Genomic DNA, 23,534 nt, shown 5'->3' with positions numbered 1-23,534 from the left:
AAATAAACATCATAAAATAATGTCTTCATTTTAATATTTCCACCTACTCTCCATATGGTGATACCATGTGTCTTTTTCTCATGTTTTGTTGGTCTTTATGGTTCCAAATTTTTGAGAAAAATGAACAATGAGGGGAATGAAAAAATGAAGAGAAGCAACTTGCTACAATCTCCTCTAAAGCTCTGCAGCCATGGTTGCTTGTACTGATAGTGTGTGTGGAAAATCTTTCAAACCTTGATTTTTGCATATTTTTATTTTTTGTCCTCAAAGATAAAAGCATACATGCTAGTGTTCTGTGTTCCTTGTCTGCTTGATGAGAAGCTGTGATAAGGCAGTAAAACGCATGAGTGGCCTACAAGCTGTAAAAAAAAAAAACAACTTTTAACAACAACAACAACACACACACACACACAAATACCTTTTCCTGTGGAAAAGGAACTGAGTAGATTCTTAGATTATTCATAATCATTGTGATGTAGCCAGGTCTCAAATTAACCATGTCTGTTGATGGAAAAGATTAAGGAGGGGATGTGGTACACTGTTGTATTCCAAAAATGCCAAAAAGCATCATTAGTGACTCATCAGTTCTAAAAAGTGAAAAAATAGTATGTTAATAAGCTTGTACTATTTAGCAAGTCTTCTGTTTCTACAAGTATTACTGTTTACTTGTATTTTTTGGAAAATACAATTTAAAAAACACATACTTAAGAATAAATCAATGAAGTTTGTTTGGATAATACATTATGATTTCTCCATTGATTAAATCATGTATTCTATCTTCTGCTTAAGTTCCCCAAAATTAAGGTGCCATTTAATCCTTCTTTCTGGTATACCAAACAAAAACAACTCAGAACACCAGGTGAAATGGATGTGAAACTAAGTCTACTTCTTCTGCATAACAAACACTAGACACCTGAGGCCAGATTAAGGCTGAATGGGCCACTAACCTGGCTGCTGCTCTGAAAATAATCCATGAGAATAAATTTCCTGATAAACTAGACAATTCAAAGGAGTTTAGCTCTCTGTTATATGAAACTATTGACAAGTAATTTTTTAGTACACGTTCTCACCAAAGTTACAATTTCTACAACATATACCCTTTTCTCTGTTCTGTTTGAAAATGATTATTCAAGTGATAGCAGATCACTGCCTCCATATACAAAATAAATGCACTGGGTACCTCTAGTCTTTTGGTCTTGATTGTATTGAAGATTTCTCTATTATACTGAATGCTGTAAACATAAGATCTGTACTTTTTAAAGGTGTTCAAAGCTGTGGACTTCTTTTTTTCCCAACTCACACTAAGGTAGTACTTTAAGGATCAGACTTTTCCTCAGGCCACAGACTCTTCAAACTGAGCATCACTTTCTAGCAAAACAAGTTTATTTTCTCTTACACCAAACTGTCCTTATTCCGCATAGACATTAGATACTGTAAAATAAGTAGTTCTTTTTAAAAACTGAAATTCACCATGGCATATTCTGAAAAATTTGTTCAATTCTATTTTATAAGAGTCTGGAGCAGCATTACCACTACATTCCATCTTCCCTATGGATATTATCTTACTATCTAAAAGCATTAAAAGAGTTTTCAACAGGATGTAAATCTGATTTTCTTCAGTCTTATCTCTTAGTACTGCTATAACTTAATAATTATATTTTTATAATTCTAATGATCATAATATGGTTAACATCTAAAAGGATACCTCCCAAAATAAGTGCTAAATAGTTTCAGACTGTCGGATTTTCCTTAGCATTCTCACTGTTTTCTACAGCTTTATTTTCCTCATCCTTTTTAATAGTTATTTACAGTTAGTCAAACAGATTTATCGACTATTCAAAAGCGCTTTGTTTTAACATATCTTCAGCTTCAAAAGAAGCAGCATATATACAAAAGTCACATGATTCTTCAGTCAAGAACACTGCAGAACATAGTTTTTGCTCTTGACGATGTTTGTGGAGCTAACTCTCCAATGACATCAACAGATATCACTGTAAATGTATTCTAAGCACATACAGACTACTAGTAGTAATATAATCTTAACAGTCATCATGGGAATTCTTCTTTTAAAAATGCAGTACTAACATATTTTTATTGACACTGCAGAAAACTGCTTCTTCTCTAACTGCTTTGTGGGAATCATATTTGTTTTCCTATGGAGTTTTAATATGAATTCACCGTTTTTGACCCATCTCCTTTTAGACTTAATTCTCAACAGTATCATAAAGCATGCTTTTACAAACATCATATCAGTTGCAAATGGCTAATGCAAATCAGAAATTTGAAGTTTTCTAAGGCTAACTAAAGATCTGGAGCTGTATTGGGCAGTATGCAAATTAACTCAGCTACTACAAGTAGCACCTGGAAAAAAAAAAAGAAAAAAAAAAGACATGCAGGAGAGCTGGATGGACTCGAGGCAGATTGTAAGCTGCCTGCTGCAGACTCTCCAATTTGAGACAGACTTTTTCTCATGGGGCTACTTGCAAGAGGTAACGCATGTACACAGCTACTTAAACTTGCTTCTTCACGCAACCCACACTTACTCCATTCCAGAGCAGGTGCAGTACCTTCAGTATTTGGCTTTATCACTGAATCAGAAGGACCACTGGCACAAACAGAGTTTGTAGTTTCTTCTTCTGCTAGTTTTGTCCTGGCATCTGTCACAGACGATCCGTGGTCTCTTAAGCCATGCTTCATTTCTTCTGCTTTCTCTGTAAGCTGAGCTGTCCTGCCTGTATCAACAAGTTTAGGGAGTGCCTGCACTGGTACATCTAGCAGTAGCTGCTGACACTCTTCAAACTTTGGCTTGAACTCCTCAGCCTGTTCTGGTGTTCTGAATGTCACCGGTTTGCAGGACAGTTTGACCCGGTACTGTGACAATTGAGGCAGGGGACCCACGGGCCCACACCCCAGGGAAGGGGAAGGGGAAAAGGGAAAAAGGAGAAGGGCGATGGGCCTAAGAACAAAACAGCGGCAACGATCTGAGGAGGAAAGCTAATTTACTAAATAAGATATCAGAAAGGAAAATAACACAATATAACACAATATAATTGGAATTGAGGCAAATGAATCAAATAAAATGAGCAAGAGAGAGAGTGTCCGATAAACCGAAGGCCTTATGCTAATGCTGAAGGCGGACGGCTGCAACAAACACCCACTGCCGAGCTCGGTCCCGAAGGGAAGAGAGAGTCCCATGACTGCAGACAGTTTTTATCTTTCCCTCTGGTTGGAAATATGTAAAAATGCAAAGCATCGCAAAGTCCTCTGGGGAATGCAGTTCTTCTTCTCTTCTGAGACAGGTACACGCAGAACTACCAACGATCCACAGAGCTGGAGCATTAACTCTCTAACTCCCAATACACCTCGTGATGTTATGATGTGGAATATCAATAATACAGCAAAAATCATAAAACCATGACATTCCACCCCTTATTCAACATCATTACATCATGCTTAATATATATATATACATTATATAGATACATATAAGCATGATGTAATGTGTATATATATATATATAATGTATATATATATATATCTTCCTTATATATATATATGTGTATATATATATATATGTATGTATATATATATAAAGAAACGATTAACAAGCATTAAATACAAACACATACAACATACATATATACATATATACATATATACATACTAATAGAATTACTGAGGGCGCTCTCCCCACATCAAATTCCCTTGTGGTACACATTGAACATCCCCATTCTTCTGCATTACCCACCAGGTAGACCCAGGTCCCTGAGCAAAAACAGTTCCATGGAGTGGTTTGCCCTCTCCAGAAGCTGGAAGGACCCAAGCTGCTTTTCCCAACATGTTCTTCACATGTACTACAGGGACCTTATCTCCCTCTACAGTAGGTATAGATCTGGATTGGGCAGGACCATCGCGATTGATGGATCCTCTGGTGTTGACCAACCAGGTGGCTTCTGACAAATTCTTCTCCCAGTGCTTAAATGTTCTGCCACCCATTGCTTTCAACGTTGTTTTTAACAACCCATTGTACCTTTCAATTTTACCAGAAGCTGGTGCATGATAGGGGATATGATAAATCCACTCGATGCCATGATCTTTGGCCCAAGTATTTGCAAGAGAATTTTTGAAATGAGTTCCATTATCAGACTCAATTCTTTCTGGAGTGCCATGTCACTGTAGGACTTGTTTTTCAAGCCCTAAGATGGTGTTTCGGGCGGTAGCATGGGGTACTGCATATGTTTCAAGCCACCCAGTAGTTGCCGCTACCATGGTGAGCACATAACGCTTACCACTGTGAGATCGTGGCAAGGTGATATAATCAACCTGCCACGCCTCCCCATATTTATACTTTTGCCATCGCCCTTCCTCCCAAAGAGGTTTCATTCTCTTGGCTTGTTTAATTGTGGTGCATGTATCACAGTCATGGATAACCTGTGCAATAGCATCCATAGTTAAGTTCATCCCTCAGTCTCTAGCCCACTTATTTTGTTCCCACTGCTGTAACCACCCCCATAAAGCATTTGCCACCATCCATGAGTCAGTATAAAGATAAAGCACTGGCCACCTCTCTCGTTCAGCAATATCTAAGGCCAGCTGGACAGCCTTTACCTCTGCAAACTGACTTGATTCTCCTTCTCCTTCAGTGGCCTCAGGAACTCGTCGTGTGGGGCTCCACACAGCAGATTTCCATCTGCGGTGCTTACCCACAGTGCGACATGATCCATCTGTGAACAGGGCATATCTCTTTTCGTTGTCTGGTAGTTCATTATATGGTGGGGCTTCTTTAGCACGTGACACCTCCTCTGCTGGCATTGTTCCAAACTTTTTACCTTCAGGCCAGTCCATGATCACCTCCAGGATTCCTGGACGGTTGAGGTTCCCCATCCGAGCTCGCTGTGTAATCAGTGCAGTCCATTTACTCCAAGTGGCATCAGTAGCATGATGGGTAGAGGGAGCTGTCCCATTGAACATCCAGTTCAGCACTGGCAGTTGAGGTGCCAGAAGGAGCTGTGTTTCAGTACCGATTACTTCGGAAGCAGCTCGAACCCCCTCGTATGTGGCTAAGATCTTCTTCTCAGTTGGAGTGCAGCGCTCCTCAGACCCCCTGTACACCCGAATCCAGAATCCGAGGGGTCGGCCTCTGGTCTCTCCAGGAGCTCTTTGCCTCAAACTCCAAGTGGGCCCTTCCTTTCCAGCAGCAGTGTAGAGGATGTTCTTTACATCCTGTCCCGTCCGCACTGGCCCCAGGGCCACGGCACGGGCTATCTCCTGCTTAATTTGCTCAAAAGCCTGCTGCTGCTCAGGGCCCCACGTAGGGTGCCAAATATGTCACCGGTTTGCGGGACAGTTTGACCCGGTACCGTGACAATTGAGGCAGGGGACCCACGGGCCCACACCCCAGGGAAGGGGAAGGGGAAAAGGGAAAAAGGAGAAGGGAGATGGGCCTAAGAACAAAACAGCGGCAACGATCTGAGGAGGAAAGCTAATTTACTAAATAAGATATCAGAAAGCAAAATAACACAATATAATACAATATAATTGGAATTGAGGCAAATGAATCAAATAAAATGAGCAAGAGAGAGAGTGTCCGATAAACCGAAGGCCTTATGCTAACGCTGAAGGCGGACGACTGCAAAAATCATAAAACCATAACACTGAACTTTGCTGCCAGCTGCCCCAGCTTTGCATTGCCATCAGAGAAGTCACTGGCCATCCACATCCATGCTTTGCCTGAGCCCGACAGCTCTTTCAAGTTCATTGTCGTTGTTCTCCAGTGATTTGCACACACCTTTAGTACCTGCTCGCGTTGCATCAGTACTACTTTGACATTAGCTCCATTTTTAAGGATCTTCAGGCTGCCCATGCCACATTCTTTCCACTGGCTTCTGTCTGGATCAAACCTAAATAACTTTACTCTTTGGGAGTACAGCACTTTCTCAGCTTCCTCAACATTCCACCCCACGCTTTCTGTAAAAGAGATTCCTGAAGTTTGTTATGTTCTCAGAAATAGATTCAGGTCCTAATCCTGAGTTTACTATTGATTTCTTTTGTTCATTCAGGTCCAATGCTAAAGATTTGGCTAAAGCATTTGTGTTGTGGGTCTTCAGGTGCTACAGAGAAATACAATTTTAATTTTCAGACAGAATCCCCCTTTAGTATCCAGAACAAGCCATGGTTTTCTTTCTTTCTTTTTTTTTTTTCCTGATTTAGTTTTGAGTTACAAAGCTTGCAGTTGAAAGCTTTGAAATAATAATTCCAGATTCCCTAAAAAGCATCAGTGTCCAGGCCAGGAGAAACCTACAGAAGCTTTGCTGGCATTGTGCACAGGATGGCTTGATCCCAGATTCTCTACTTCCCACAGCTCAGCTTCTAAATCAGACTGAAAGCAGTTATTCAGTCACCTCCACATGAATGCATGGCAGTGAAGTCCTGGATCGATTCTGTCTCTATGTTGTGCAACTGGCTCTTAGTTAATGCACTTTTGCTATAATTGCTTTTTAATAGAGTAGATCAGAAGATTAATTTAAATGGTATTATAATACTGAAAGAACCCCATGAATTTTGTGTTAATGCACAGATTGTGAGAGTTAAATGATTTTCTCATATCACTTACTACAATTAATTGATGTCTTCAGGAGTTCAGATTTCATTGATGATTCACCCATGAATTGTTACTGTGCAAAAACAAACTCAGCATAAAGCTTTCCAGGTGAAGGAGGGGCTGAGAGCTAGGCAAGTCTATTCATGGGCCATGTCATGGAAGAAGTGTGGCTTGGAGGTGGAGCTGGAGGCTCTTGTTCTGTTTGTGGGCTATGAACAGCAAGGGTGTGTGACAAAGGCTCGCTCCTGAGCTTGAAGCAGAGCCTGCTTGGATAGAGTGAGTTTTCTCAAGGAATATTTCATCTGAGCTGTGCTTTAAATGCCTCCCTTGATTTTGCAAGCAGAGATGAGAATAAAGAAACAAACTCTTTAACATGGAGCATATTAGGCTAGATTTCACTGCCAGCAGAATTGGCCTCCACTAATGCATTTACATCTGAAGTTAAAATCTTGTCCCTTGGCCTATGAGCAGCAGTTTATGGCCATTCTGGATACAGTTCAGAGCTATGCTAAATGGTTCCATTTGAAAGACATTTTTCAATTACAGAAAAACCATTTTGGGAAAAGATTCTGTTTAAAAGTGCTTGTTGCATTTCCATTTATGCACGCTGGTGTAACTACTTTGGTTAGCTTGCTAAAGCTTGTGTGAAAAAGAAACTACCTTTCTAAGAAGCCTATTTGTACTGCACAAGGAAAAGCAGAGGGGAATCTGAAAAACCCTTTGGACATCTATATCTGGGACCCAGAGTTTGTGTATGAAAGTGACGGCTGTTTTTCTCTGTGTGATGGCTGCAACTAAAGCCTAAATCCTGAACATCTCAACTGTGCAGAAAATGTGGAACCATGCTTAAAAGCTATTGAAATGCTTGCACCCAGACCCAAACGGACAAAACAACACAGAAGGTCTTTTATTGAAACATTTTATTTCTAGAAGAATTAAATGAATAAAGAGAGAAATACATAACCAGGGGGATGTGAGAACTAGGAAGGGTACTAACTGTAACATGCTGTTTCGGGAACTAGGCACTTACAAGCTATGAGATAGGAGATGTAAGTGTGGCTGTCTGTATTGGGTCCAGCACAATGGGGACGTCCCATGGGCTGCACCTGCCCCGTGCTGGCTGCAGCTGCATGATGAGCAGTGTGGAGCTGTGCAGAACTGCCATTGTGGTGGCAGGGTCATAGCCGCTGCCCTCATGGCTGTCACCATGTAGGAGATAAAGAAAGGCAGGGCCTCCCAGAGTGCCTGCAGCTGTGGTGGCTGTGGGGCCTGCGGGAGCTCCTGCTGAGTGGGGCCAGGTGTGAAAGCAGGGGGCACAAAGGGCAGAGCACTGTGCGGTGAAGCTGGTGCTGTGGCAGTGCCTGCTGCGGCCCTGGAGGTGTCTGTCTTGAGGAGCTTGGCTGGCGGGGGCCCCACGGGTGCTGCTGCCTGCGTGTCTTGTTGCTCTGCTCCCTGCAGGCTCCCGTCTGGCCCAGCAGCTGCTTCATGCATGGGCTGGGCACCTTGGCTGCTCCTCTGTGGGATCTCATTTGGAGCCTCCTGCAGGTCAGGGCCAGAGGGCCAGGGGCAGCCACAGCTCTTCTCTTGGATGGTCTTCACTTGAAGCTCTCCAGCATCCATGGATTGTCTCTCCTGAAGAACAGGCAGGAATAGCAGAGTAACTGCAAAAGGCAAAGGACAGAGTTTGTAGTTTCATCTTCTGCTAGTTTTGTCCTGGCATCTGTCACAGACGTTCCGAGGTCTCTATAGCCACACTTTGTTTCTTCTGCTTTCTATGTAAGCTCAGCAGCCTTTGCTTCAGCTTCAGCATCTGCAGCGTTCTGAAACATCAATGCTGGTGCAGAACACTTCCACTGACCTTTCAGAGAAGCAGACCCCAAGTCATTCTCAGCAGTCTTTGGAGTACCTAGCCGTTGCTCAAGGTTAAGGGAAAGTCTTTGGTCCCTTCTCCTTAAGGGACGAAGTTTGCCAGATACTTCACTCTTCCTTATTTTCACATTTCCAACACCTCTTCCTTTCTGTTCTTTAGATTCGGCATCCAACTGGAAGAGCTTAGCTCTGCAGCAGAAGAACTCTTTTTCATCTTCCTCACTTGTCTTTACTTCAACCTTGTCAGGGAGCGGCACCGCAAGATCAAAATGAGGTCTATCAGCATCCTCACCTTTACCATGGCTGCTTCCTCCCTCTGTTTCATGACTTCTATAGGCCAAATCAGAATTGGAAGTCATAAAGAATGGCGGCTTGCTTGGTTCTTGGAAGTTAAATGGATCCATCTTTTCAAAAGCCATGTTTTTATCAGCATTTCTTCCCACGCTTTCTGTAAAAGAGATTCCTGAAGTATGTTTGTCACTGAAACTGAAGGTGTTTCTTTGGCCATTTGCATGACTGTTAATTCCTTTTGGTTCAATGCATCTCTTAGCTTGTAAAGGTTGGTCTGATGTTAAAAGCTTCAAAAGGTGTTCACTGCTGTTACAAGCTCCATTAGCAGGTGGTGTTGCAGCTAGAGGAGAAGAAAAGGTAAAGCCTCCATCCTTAGGTCTGAAGTCAGTGCTGAACTGAAAGGCTGTTGGCTGAGGTGGCTTTGAACCTTCCACTGTTTCCGGCTGTTTGCACTTAGTTTTTGAAAATTCTACCACTTTGGATTCTGCAGGTTTTAAAGCTGTGGGTGCAACCAAAGGTTTTGTGAAATAGTCCGGTCCAAGTAGCGGTGGATTTGTTCTTGCCTGTGGAACACTGCGGTTGCCACTCCCATCATCTCCACGAGGAGGAATGATTCCAGCAGCAGGAGCATCGAAACACAAAGGTGGGTCATAGGTGTCTTCAGGAAACACACAAGCAGAAGTGTTTTGCAGAGGTGGCGTGTGGATCGGTTCTTGATACGTGTTTATATTTTGCTGAGGTGCAAGTCCATTCTTACCACAGAGAGATGCCTAAAGACAAAACACAATTACACTGTTGTGGAAAAGGAGAAAAAGGTCTTTAGGGTGCTAAAGCTCATGTAACGTGTTTTCTTAATAACAGGGTGTACATCAAAATTAGATTTCAACTCCAATCAGTTTAAAATCATATGTTCAAATTGTAAATGGTATCAGAAAACAGAGACTGATGCTGAAGATGAATGGACTCATTTTCATTTACTTACAAAAAAAAATAAATAAATCAGTTTCCTATACTACTTTGGAGAAAAGAACATCACAGACACAGAGCAGAGAATGCACATTAGCACCTTAAGAAGATGCTGGGCTGGCTGTTTCTCCCAAACCCCACAACCCAAAGATGAGCTGGTAACTGATCCTCCTGCCTATCTCCAGCAGACCTCAAGTTTAATAAATGCTATCTTGGGAACTGCAGTTATATCCAACTTCACACAGAATCAAAACCAGTAGTTCTCAATCAATCAGAAGAAGCGGCCCAAGAGGAAATGTTTGTCCTCACCTTTGCTGGTGTTATGTCGGTTGCAGGTGTTCTTTGAAGACACTGCACGTTACCAGCAGGTGACTGGCTACGGTCAACAGATGTGGCAGGGGTAGCAACTGAAAAGGAACACCAGTGTGAGAAGTAGATTGCATTTTTGCAGTGGAAATTTCCAGTATTTCTGTATGTAGCACGGGTAAGTTGCCGAACATAGTAAAGTTGAGACTGGGGCATTCTAACCTAGGTAAAATTGGCATGGGCACAAGGGAAAGGTAACTAGATAGGGTAGGGGAAAGCCTGGCACAGGACAGGACTGGTGAATAATTATGGAAGGTACCGTCCTCCTACTGTTGTCAAAAGTACAGGACATACCTGAATATGGGGGCGACTGGTAATAGACATTGCATGGAAATATCATGTAGCAATCGCGTCGGAAGATTGAGAGCCTGAGATGCTCAGCCAGTGAGTGCCAGGACAGGTTTACCTGCGTCGGACCCAGGGTATATAACAGAATGGATTTCACTGTTGAGTTGCACAATTTCTCCCTTGTCAGTAGGGGGCATGCACCCATTATTGCAATAACGAACAAAATTTGCTGCCATCACTGAGATTTTTGCCTAACCTAAAATTCTTGACTTACAGCATTTCTAACACCAAGAAAAGAGTTTATACTTAATTTCTGTTACTGATTTTAATGAACTTCCCCCAGGGATCAGTTCCACTCCTCCATCTCAGAACACCGCAGAAAGCTTTTAAGAAGCCTTACTCCGTTTAGCTGAGCATTTAGTGAAAAATTCAGCATTAACTTACCTGCTAAAGGAGCTGCAGGAAGATGTGCTCTCCAATAACCATCGGACACAGTATCTGTTCCACAGTTTTCAGCAGGCCACCGATGAGATGACACACTTCCATTGCAACTCTTCAGTTTCATTTCTCTCATTTCATTCTATTAAAGACAGCGTTGCAATTAAGAGAAAGTCAACGGATTATGTAGATAATTGAAGAAAACCTAAGGAACGATCCCTACTCCTTTGCTATTCAAAAGCAGGTTAAAAGCCTGAGGAGCAAAAAAGAAGAGTTAACTGCTGGAATAATCCAGGATCTGCCCGTGCTGTACAAAACTGAGACTGTTCCCTGAAGCTAGGCATAAAAAACCCAGAAGCTGATGAAAGCACAACTTTCTGAACACACAACCCTTAGAAGGGTTACCTCCGAGATCTGAGTACCAAAGCAGAGCTTTTAGGCAACAAAGCTTCACTCTTGCACTCCATTTAAGCAGATCTTCTTCGTAGTCGTTATCTCCTCTGAGTTAAGTGGGAGTCTAAGAAGTGAACTAGTTCAACACCAGGATCACAAAGCACTTACCCTAACAGGAAAGATCAACTGTTCAGCAATGAATATAATGACAAAAGTTGTTTACCTTTAAAGCTTCCACCCGCTGACACAGCATTTGAACTAAGGACTTGCATTCTTCTGCCCACTCATGGAGAGCTTGAGGACAAAACTGGAAAAAAAAGAGCTTATTGACCTCTGAGTTCCTATTCAAACACCACGCTTCCCTAAATTGAGTACCACCTGGCAAACATACCTTGACGCCAGCAGAGAAAGGTGAGAAAGATAACTTGCCAGGTAACAGAACTGGATGTCTCACTTGCAGATCTAGCTTGTGAGAGATTTTGAGAAGCAAGACCTTCCTCATCATCATTTTTTCCCAGTTCCAGGATCACCGTATTCAACATTTCCCTCACAGTTTCGACAGGTACCGTCAGCTAGAAATTTATTCAAAATGCAAGTCATGACTGCAATTCTTCCTCAGAGCAAGAGGCTATATGTTCTAACCTATGGTTGAACAGTTCGCAAGGTTTTCATCACAGACATTCTAGTTGTTGATTTTTGTCATTGTTTTTCCTCCAGGGAAGCCCTACATCTGTCAAAATTAATTAAGAGGACAACTCACACAAGCATTAACTCTATTTGGAAGCTATCAACCTCACTAAGAAGATAGCAGGCAAAAGCTATTTGTTTACACAAAAGCCATCTTCTACTGAGGAGTCAAAAATATTTCATAATCTGACACATCCTGGAACACAGTAAGTTTAACATGCCATAGAACAAAGTCTATTTTAGGAAGTCCAACTTGAAAGCAAATGGTTTCATTCTGCAACAGTAAGCTAGACCACTCCATCACTCAAAACAAGCCCTTCAGCAACAATTACTTACTTAGTCAGCTACTGACGGATCAGAGGAGATTTCGTCAATAATCTTCATGAGGTAATGCTTTCGTTTCAGAAGATAGGCCTTGGGTTCTTCTTGCCCTTCTGGCAGCATAGCATCACTCACCATCTCCTCTGCTTTTCTCCGGGAAAGCTAAGCAACAGCAGCACCTTGATCAATAAGAACCAGTTGGAACGCAAGGACAAGAAAAGCGTTTTGAGGGAATGCAATTTACAAGCTCACTGTGTCAAGATTCCCGTACGAAACCACGTTCTTAATATCTTTAAACGCTAACAAAGCAGTGTCATTTTTGCCTTCAACTGCATCCAACGTTGCAAACGCTGTGCGTGCCTCTTCTTCATAGGCTGCTACCTGAAAGACCTGCAGCCAAAGCCAAAGACAAGTCCTACCTCACAGCTACGTGGGTACTTGCAACAGTCAGAGCCTGCAAACATCTAGTGAGGAACCAGGTAGCAGGAGGTTAATAATATTACTAGTTCTCCTGCATTTTTTCAAGAAAATTGGTATTATGGAAGTTCACAGTCTTCCAATCAGATAGTTTTAAAACAAAGAAAAGTTCAAAAGAAAGATTTGTTTTTCCTCCCTCATCTCCCTGTATCTACATTCAGATGCTACCAAATCTCATCATTAGCAGCCTAACAGTAAGAACACCATGGAGTTGTAAAGTGCCAAAAACAACACAAAACAACCCGTCAACATACAAAACCAAATGAACAAAACAACCAAAATTGCAATTGATATATAAGTTGGTGACATAGAACACCCCTTACTCTCATCTTTGAACAATTGGTCTGTACCTCAATGTCCACGTTACGGAAATGCCTGAAGAGAGGATAGATAGGTTCCGGAATACTCCTTTTCGACAGTTTTCGAACTAAGCCAAGTTTTCTTCCAGTAGTAGACACTTCGCCCAATGTATTCCTTCTGGTCACAGAAGGAGGTAAGGCTAACACCCTGCTGAGGAAGGGAAACATAGACTACTTCAGAAAACTGAAATAAAGTGTCACTCATACTTTCACGTCCCTGATGCAGCTGTTTTCTTGAGAAGTTTCAAGAATTTTTCATTGGCATTTGTGATACACTTCACAAGCTCTCTCTATAGAGTTTTACTGAAAATCACACAGAGGTAGGAAAGAAATAACACGGGTCAAGGAACAGTTCAGAGAGAAAAGAAGTACAGAGTACTGGGTAGGGAAGTCAGATGCTCTGGTCACCCTATCAAAACTAACAGTGGATCCCAATAAGACATTCTCATTGCATTTTCTTTAGTCTGTTAAGTTTGCCAAATGAGAAAAAAAGCTGACTGCGCTTAGCTCAAAATAATCTGAACTCACTGTTTTTTGCAGGTCTCTTGCCCACTGTATAATTAAGGCGGGTTGAAGGCCATGCTTCTCCAGTGCTCGCAGAGTACTTAATCCATGCTGCACAAGAAGCCTCAGTTTAGCTGCTGACTCCAGCCTGAATATCAGAAGAAACACTCCGCAGTTAGCATCCCCTCTTTTGCATCTGTTCACAGTCATTTGTTTCATGAATAGAACAAGTCCTTTTAGTCCTAAGCTACCTCTTCTTTAGAAATGCAAGATTAGAAATGTAAAGCCCATTTTTAGAAAGTTTTTCAGCATCTCACACCCCTACAGTAACAAAGCTTTAAGGGTCAAAGGATGTCAAACAAAAGGAGCTACTTTCACACGACCCCTGGGAATCTATTCAGAAGCTGTCTAGAAGGTCGGTTCCAGCATTTCCAAAGCCTTACATTGTTATTTTTCCTCAGAAGAGTACAAACAGCATCCCAACAGGATCTTTGCTTTTCAGTAGAGTACTGTTTACACAGCAGCAATGGTAAGAAAGGAGGCTGATGCGCCTCGCAGCGAGCATTAAACTTCTCTTGCAGTTGCAAGCTGCTAGTGAATATCCACCGGAGAAGAAAAACCTGTGTTCAGAAAAAGAAACAAACAAAAGGTTTACATATCAAAAAAACCCCTACAGTTAAACGCATTTAAGAACTTGGAAGGTTTACCTACTTCAAGGTTCAACAGGCAAATGGACTCGGGAGCATCCAATTCAAGTCTTGATGTTTCTTGGGGCAAGTGAAAAAGTTGCCTTAATAGTTTGCGCAGTGGGAGTAATGCTGACATAGAATTCCACTGCAAACTGAGCCACACGAGGTGCTGGAGACTCCCACTGTGCATTGGAACAGCACCTATGCAAAAAAAAAAGCGCTAAGAAGTTAGTACCCACGTCCTAGTTAAGAAGACTTGTATCAGATCAAAGCTGCGTTTCATTACAAGACAGGTCAGGAGCTCTGCAGATTTCTCCCGTCATCAAAGGACTCCCCTAGAAGACCTCTTCCCACCTCTCTGCCTCTCTCTAACAAGCTGGAGCTAAGCATTTGTAAAATAAGGTGTAGCGTTCTTCAAGTGGCTTCTGCATCAGGTTATACTACACAAGAAACTTCTGAACAAGCAATGTCCACTCCACAGAAGCGCACAAGCAAAGAATATGAAGACTTTGCCTTTTTTTGTCAAAACAGAAAAATGCAGATCTCATACTTCTGTAATCTTCAGCCTAAGCACAATAAGCACAAGGGCTTGTGATTTTGTTTTTTAATTTTCTATTACACCTTTAAAAACATTATGAATAAACAAACTTCTGAAGAGAGGCTGTAGTAGCATAAAACTTGGTTATGGTATATATACAAAATACATCCATCTTTAAAAAGAGAAAGGGTCATAAGCCTTATTCTTTTGCATCCTGACTATTACGTACTACTAACACTCTAATTTTGTTACATTCAATTGCAAAGCCAGACTTCATCACCAAGTCAAGCTTAAAAATGGGAAGATCTTGTGAGTTTGCAACTCATCCTGGAATTATTATATTTTTATGCTTGTAACCTGCATTCATAGATGACACATAAATAAGAACGCACCTTCCTACTGGCACTTACTAGCGCACAAACACAAAAAGCTAAACAGGCAGCTTTAACTGAAATTGAATCAGAACAGAAGATGCCGGAATGGAAGCAGGAAGCACACGAGAAATTCTCAAGAACGTGGCATGATGATACTGCCTCTCAGCTGCAGCTGAAGCTGCAACTTCTTGCAAATCACCCTCTCGTTCTGAATAGCTGAGCAGCTATTACACACTTGTCTTGTGTTACTAATAAAGTACTTGCAAAGTACCGGTCTTTGTACTCTAGTACAGAGTCATGTTCATCTTGAGGCCAAGTTATGTCTCTTACCAGTATCATATTCCCTAAGTTCTCCTTGCACCAGTGCTTGAGTACTGACATTTCCCAGATCATCTGTGGCAAGGAAAGATCCCTCTCTAGAAGCTCCACTGCCAAAGAGGCTTTCAAACAATGTAAACAAACCACTCTGGTTTGCAAAGCATTCCACAATTCCTTGTAAGAAGTCTTCCTTGCTGCGACTTAAGTTCAGCAACATATGACCTAGAGAAACGTAACATCACATAAGAACACTCAACTGAATCAAGGGCAACAATATTTGATACAGTGGGTTGTTTCTGCTACTTCAGGCTGGGAATCAAGATTTCCCCTGCGATGCTTAAATGTTTCTAAGTTATGCTCTCCCTATAATTCAGGCAGGGTTTGAGCATATGGGCTGACAGCGGTAGGGCATTTTTAATTCAGTTCAACCTGATGCCTAGAGCTTGGTGATTTTTGTTTTCATCTAGAGCCCAGAGGAGAACACAGACTGAAAAAGACTGCTTGAGCTTCACAAAAAATAAATTAATTAAAACTTTAAAAAAAGCAGCAGCAAACATGTAGGAACAAAGAAGGAAACAGAAATGACAGGAACACTTTTCTTCAAAATTTTCTTTTACACTTGGGATAAGCAATCGTTACCAATAAGCAAATTTAGCGTGATAGCATTATTTCAAGACACCAAGCATGCTCTTTAACAAGCCATTATCTCCTGCCTTTACTATTCATAACATTCAAATGGAACCACAGAACATTTCTAATCATTAATTGCCATTACCAGACTGGCTTTTTCGATCACAGGCCAGCATTTCCAGAATATCTTGTCCAGCAGGATCCCTGTTCATTGACTTTGGTTTAGGAATCTGGTGAAGAAAGAAAAGAATCATTACAGCTTCCTCGCAACAAAGCACTTCATTTAGTGTTAGAAATAAGGAAACAAGCTTATTTCTAGTACAAGAAAACTTCAGAAAAAACACACTTCTTCTGAAGGGACTGTGCAACATACCCCTGAAAAAGACTCAAGGGGAGTAATTGCAACTATTGAAAATGGCTGTAAGAGCCCACACGAGAAAGTGAGAGCTACTCAGATCATTCTCTTCCCTCCCACACCAACAGTCTGAGTTCTTTTTTCATCTGGAGTACAGAAAAGGGAAGAGGCTGTAAGAAATACACTCAACAGCCTTTACGATTAGTCATTCTACTTATGCCAACTGAAACACATCAGCTTCTCTTCCCACCATTGGAAATCCTTGAAAGAATTGTGGAAGAGTAAGATTTGCTCAGGAGGGAGCCTTAAAAACAGCAGTTAATCAGTCAAATGCAGGTCTTCAGTGTGCACATAGCAAGAGTGTTCAAGAAGTGCAATAACTAGAGGCATAAACTGAGAAGGGACTTACACAGAAACTTTTCAAATAGCGCAGCACTGCGAGTTCACACGCATTTCTCCACCACATCGCATTGTTCTGGGCCATTTTCAGCAGGAAAGTTCCAGTGTGCATGTACAAGTGCCCCTTCATTTCCAGGAAGGCATGAGACAACTCATCAGCTCCATTCACATATGGCTTCACAGAGTGAAGAGCACCATAAAAACTAGAACGTAGAAAAGATTCATTTTCAACAAAGCTCTAGTAAAAGCTATTGCGTGCTTCGGGTCAACGTTCTTTAACTGTCAATTAAGTTACTTGATCGTTCAGCTCCTACTGCCAGCTCTGTTGCTTAAACCTGAGCTGCACGAGGGAGCGTGGCAACAGCCTGAAGCTCCCAGAGCTCCGAGGTATGTTTATTGAAGTCAAATCAACAGAAGTCAGCGTGAAGGAGAAGGAGTGGAAAAAGGATCTTCACAGATCTTCAATTAATTGTCTGCAAACATGCTTTTATACTATTCCAGCTGTGGAACAAACAACTGGAAGTTGAAGTCAGCTGGATTCTCTGGCCCTATCAGTTCTCCCCTCAAGGAGAATGCAAGTAACTTCCCATCTCCAATTTACACTACTGTGCACCTAAAATTCTTAGTTATTTCAGTATGGGTTGTATTGGCCCAGACAAAGCTGATCCACAAATACCTGTGAAACCTGAATTAGCTCAAGTAAAGAACAACATTCTCCCGCTGAAGAGAAAGAAGATAACTTGCATAGAGCATCACTGAGCCTTCTCTGAGGCTTGTAGCTCAGACACACAGCTTGGGGATCAAGCCTAGTAAGAACTTCTGTCTGCGGTTAGTACAGAGGAGCTCCTCTCCCGTCCACAAAACAGTTACTCCGTCACTACTAGATGTTCTGAGACCCAGAAAAAATATATTCTCTTTTCTTTTTCTTTCAAATACAGAAAAGTTAAAACAATACCTTTCAAGCGCCTCTCTGCATTCTCCAACATCTCCAGAAGCAAGCGTTATTTTAACACAGCTGCAACAGGCCAGCAGGTGATCTTTCTTGATAGCTCTCCAATTATTTCAATCAGATGCCACGTCCTGCACTGTTTCAAGGTATTCCTGAAGAATAGTTTGTCAGAAGATAAGGAACCACCATCCTTCTGCAAAGACAACCTCTCCAGAATGCAATGCCACATCATCCAGTTTCTCAGCTAAGATGTTAACATACTCCTCAGCAGCAAAGCTCCAGGAACTATTTGCCTGAACAATTAATTCCCTTCCTGAGCTGCTGGACCAAACTGAAGCTACAGACTGAACAACTCTGTAAGGTTTAAGAAGAAAACCCCAATTGAATCATTGGTTTCAGCACACGTCACGCTCAAAGGAGTTCTAACACTAAGAGATAAGAGACTAACACTTGTTTCAAGGATATGGAAGACTACAACAGGATCAAAATAGGACTGAATACCTCAAATGTCTTCTTGACACAGGAACACCATTCCAAGCTTGACTCTACAGCTCATTTCTTCTCTGCCTCCTGACAATGGAGCACAGCATCTCTTAATTTATTACTTGAGTGGTAGACAGCAATCAGTCTGATGTTAAGGTAGGTATCGGCTGCTCTTGCACGGAGTTCTGTTCGAATCACATCCAAGAGCTGATCCCTCCAATCTTCACCTTCGCTGTCCAGTAACCGCTCCTATTAAACATGAAGACAACACCTTAGTATTTCATTTTTCCACATCAGCCTTCTCACCAACTACATTACCTGACACCTTTCTCACGTCCACTACACAGACTATGTGACTGAAACTACTCTGAAAAGCTGTTGGGTGTTACACAGAGTTTGATAAGTATTGCAGAAATGAGAAAAAAACACAGCACTTCAGAGTTTGCATCTTGGAGATGCTAAGACTGTTAAACCATCTGGTTCAAAGATGCTATGCCTTGATACAGAACAGCTTGTCTAAAAGAAGAAAAAAAATAACCAACCAACCCAGAAAATGCCAAACACCGCGCACAAAAATCCAAAACACAAGCCTCTCGTGTTAATATTATTGAATATTAATGTTATTTACTTCAGTACAAGATCTTTCTGCATTGGATTCAGTTCCACAGAATGCTAGTTTTCCCCATGCACACACAGGAAGAAAAAAAGGTTACTAATAACTTGATCTTGCAACCCATACACAACAGGAAAGAAAACGTGCCCCCCATTAAACAGACCCAGCAATATCAAATTAGAACTATCAGTAAATACTTCCTGACTACTTTAAGAAAAGCCTTCCTTTGGAAAGGCTACCGTTACTTCATAGCACCCAGACAACTGCTGGAATTCCAGAGGGGTAAGGAGACCCATGGGCAAAGGGGGAAAAGGGAGATGGGCCTAAAAATAAAACAGCGGCAATGATCTGAAGAGGAAAGCTAATTTGCTAAATAAGATACGGGAATGCAAGATAACACAATACAATACAATCAGAACTGACGCTAATCAATCAAATAAAATGAGAGAGAAGAGAGAGAGAGGGTCCAAAAAAGGCCTTACACTGACACTGAAGGCGAGATGGTGAGGATGCACCCGCAGCTGGGATGAGCTGAAAGGGAAAAGAGAGCGACCTCGTGACTTGCCAACAGTTTTATCATTCCCTCAGAACAGAAATTGGAAAAATGCAAAGTAATGCAAAGTCCTCCGCGGTGCGTAGCTCTGCTCTTCAGATACCCGGAACTATCGGCCATCCACGGACTGCAGCATCAACTCTTTAACTCCCAGCACACTACGTGACGTTATGATGTGCAACACCGATAACAAAAATCATAAAACCATGACACAGGGTAAGGGAAATAACACCACAACCAGTTCCTCTGCCTCTACCACTGCCTACAGCTCTGCTCAGGCAGCTGCACTACCAGCATCTCCACTTTAACTTCATGTAGAGACTTGTGAAAAATATTTAGTCACAGAGAATGACAGAACTCAACTGTGCTGGCAACAACACTTTTGTGCACATCCTCTCCCTCCCCAAGGCCTGAATAATGAAACGCTGACTGTGAACTTCACATTTCTAGGCTTCCCTAATCAGAACTGTGTTTGTCTGGTTCCCCCTACCTCTGAGGAAACAAACAAACGAGCCCACCACCAACACAGAACAATGCAACTGAAAAACAAGAAATTATATTCACTCTGGATTTTATTTTGTTGAGCTTGAGTATTACAAAGCTCTCATTAGCCTAGATTATTCAATCTGTAAGAAAATTATTTCTGTTTCCCACAATCCCATCAAAGGGGCAAGATCTGCCCATGGTAACAAATGAAATTCATTTGCAAGTACAGGTCCCAAACCACGTATCTCTCTTAATTACTGGGAGAAACACACCAGCTGCACATTTGTGCGTCACTGTGGTCAACATGACCTAATCCTCTAGAGGCTGACTATTCAAAATTAATTAGAGCCTTGCCTTTTATCAAAAAAATAAAGGTGAAGCATGATAGGCATTATTTCAGCTTTCAGTGGTATGCTGAACAGAAGCAATGTGAACATTTTTTGTTTCAAGTACAGTCAGTAGCTGTCATTAGCTGCTGTCATGCATGGAAATAATAATCCAAGCTATCACAGACCCAAACGGATCCCCAAATATATGCTTTCCTCATATACATATTCGGTATACAAATTCCATGGGAAAGATTGTGATATGTGGTAAAGCCTTTTTTGTCAGTTTTTTTTTGTTTAATAAGAACCACTCATGCATTTCTATGAGTGTTGCAGCACCACTCTATAATACATGAGTGTTTCTAATGCAGTCTCTTACTGAGAAAAGATGCTGCTAACAACTTTTCATTGTTTTACACTCCACTTAGAAAATATTTATCCTTAAAATGCCTAGAAATCATTACCAAACTGCACAGAATTCTAACATTTTTATTATCCATGATAAAATGTTTTTTTCTTTGTAAAATGTTAACATCACAATAGTCTGACAGATTACAGAGCACAACTTTCCATCTGATCTTTTTTTAAATTTTTTTTTGTAAATTTCAGTCTCCTGAAAACTGCATTAACACACATTTGGATTTAATGAATAAAGCAACACAGCTCTAAATGCCCAAGGTGTTGCAATATTAAAACTTAAAGTGTACCTTGTAAATATTTAATCTAATGTTAAAGGGAAGCTGTTAAAATCTTACAACAAAAATCTCAGTATCTCTTAACAAAAATAGCTTGAGTCAGTTCTTTGTATTTAAGACACATCAGTGAACTTAAACAACACAAAAATAATTCTATGATCCCCCAAAACTATTTTCAAGTGGATTACAGCAGCAGTTTACTAACACACCCCACTTCCAGGCTGTGTTTATATAAAGCTCACTTCTGATCTAGGAAATTATTTCATAGTTTTGTCAAGAAAAAAACAAAACAAAAAAACCCATCACCAACAACAGGTAACTGCTGTTACCAGCATACTGGGCTTAAACATGGTTTAACGTGGTGTTGTAACAGTAACCTGGACAGTTAAAGATCTTGTAGCTAACAGCTAGCACAGAGCTAAAAGGAAATGAGAGAGGAAATCTTTCCTTTTCCACTGGCATGCCTGTAAGGTTCCCGTTTGAAGCTACAGTTTCACATATCTGACTTAAGGTGCCCTAAGGGTAGAACAAATAAACAAGCTACAGTTGTGTAAGACAACAAGATAACTGAATTCAACCTCAACCTGCTAATTAACAGTTCCAGAACTTTAATAACTGCTCTACATATTAGCAGTCCTTCTGACAGAACAGGGCTCTGTCCACATTACTGCACAGTACAGAGGAAAATTACTGCTGGTATGATGCTGCAGATGTCTCATTTGAAGGAATTCAATCGCTGCTAGTATAAGGTTTAGTGCTCCGTATTCTTTGCCTACTCTGACTTTTCCCACATTGTACCATACTCTCAAATGCCCATTACAAACCCCTTGGCTACGAAGCAGTACGTCTGGGCTGCTGCACAAATAGCAGAGTGTGTCAGTCAGCAAGAAAAACAAGGAAAGCCACATGGTGAAGTTGTTCTGTGGCTCTTAACAGAACAGATTTTCCCAGATCAACACTCTGAATTCCTTTATCTGGCAAGATGAGACCCAGACAAACAGCTCTTGGCTTCTCTTAGGAGACCAGTCTATACACTGCTTAGACATTCCTCATGTAATACACTGACGTACCTAAATTTCTCCAAAAGGAAGACTGTGATCCATCCAAACGATGAGTTTTCCAGGTTCCACATTGATGTTCTGCCTATTCACATTTTGCTCTAGCTTGTAATAGGAGGCAGGCACTGCTAACAAGAACTAGGCACATCAGTTTATCAGTACTACTCTTGGTGAAGAATACAATAGTAAAGACAGGAATGCAGTGAACTGTGACAGGAGAATAAAAAAGGATTACGTAAGATGTTCTCTTTCACTATTTTTGGATACGCTTTTGAAACTGGTTTCACAAAAGAAACATTTTTTCTCCCAGAATTTACATCCATTATCAAGGCCACTTATTTCCACTTCTCCATTCCTTAAGAGTCCACAATTTGGGTTCTCTTTTTCTTGGGTATGATGAGAGGGGAAAAAAAATACCTTCCATATAAAGTGAAAGCCAAGCAAATATGGCTAAACTCCACTAAACATTTGCAATCTTACAAGGAAAGTACAAGTTTATATACAAAAATAGTATCAGATAGTGTCCTTTTAAAGAAGTTAAACATAAAGACTGCAGCTTTTAAATAAGCAAGTTACAGTGTGATTTAGAATTCTGCAATGTATTCAGTTTCTTTTGGAACAGACTCAAATCCAAAGCACTTTCCATAAAAACCAAATACACCAAACACTTCATAAGCAAACAGTTCAAGATACATTCACTGTGTGGAGGCAGGTGCACCAGCTGTCTAATCTAACACTGCAGTGGGGCAAAGCAATGTTACTGCCTTCATCCTTTCCCTCCCATGGGGCATTAACAGCCAAGCTACAATCCAGACACACGAAAAGACAAAAAAACACAAGAAAGGGTTTAAGTTTGTAACAGCCTTTTTGGATTTCTCAATATTATATATAAATTCAAAATTAAACTTTATTTAATGAGCTCACCAGAAAATAACATACATCACCACACCAAGCAAGGGCTTAATCTACACTGTTCAGACCAGTTAAACACATGCATTTGTCAATTCATTATTTCAGTAGCTCACAATTTTCCTAATAATGTAACCTGCAAACTTCTAAGCAAAATAAGTAACAGTGCTTTTCATACTCCTTCATGGGGGTACATGTGTACCCTGCATCACACTGGAAAGTATGAAAGCCTTAATGATCTGGAAGCTATTATATCAAAAGTAGTTTATGTGAGCTGACCTACCTATATCATCCAGCTTAGGAGTTTGGTCTATACCATCCCCATACATTAGGAGACTGTGCAGAAACTTTGCAAAAATGCTGGAGGTGACCGCAGCAGGGGACAGCAAGCTGCAGGTGGCAACAGCTACACCGTGGCCCTCATCTCTGTACCCACAGCATTTTGCTCTCATTCTGACCTGATGGCGCTGCTCTATGCATAAATCAGTCCTTAACCTGAGCTGTGTTAGGCCAAAGCTTGAGCAGGGATCAAGTGAACATCTACAATCCTAGTGCTTCATCAACGAAGTTTCAGGCATGGAGGTAAGAAGTCTCCTTCT

At 41.2% G+C, this 23,534-nt stretch overlaps 1 pseudogene; it reads right to left on the bottom strand.

Annotated features, from left to right (window-relative positions):
- Positions 1-2,341: 2,341 nt before the first annotated feature.
- LOC136057413 (E3 SUMO-protein ligase RanBP2-like) lies at positions 2,342-23,387 on the bottom strand (annotated as a pseudogene).
- Between the last annotated feature and the right edge of the window lie 147 nt (positions 23,388-23,534).

The sequence above is a fragment of the Cyrtonyx montezumae genome, unplaced genomic scaffold (genome assembly GCF_038088225.1).
Source record: "Cyrtonyx montezumae isolate F1298 unplaced genomic scaffold, pur_monq_1.0 scaffold_64, whole genome shotgun sequence".
Classification (NCBI taxonomy): Eukaryota; Metazoa; Chordata; class Aves; order Galliformes; family Odontophoridae; genus Cyrtonyx; species Cyrtonyx montezumae.
This window is presented reverse-complemented; position numbering and strand designations above follow the sequence as displayed.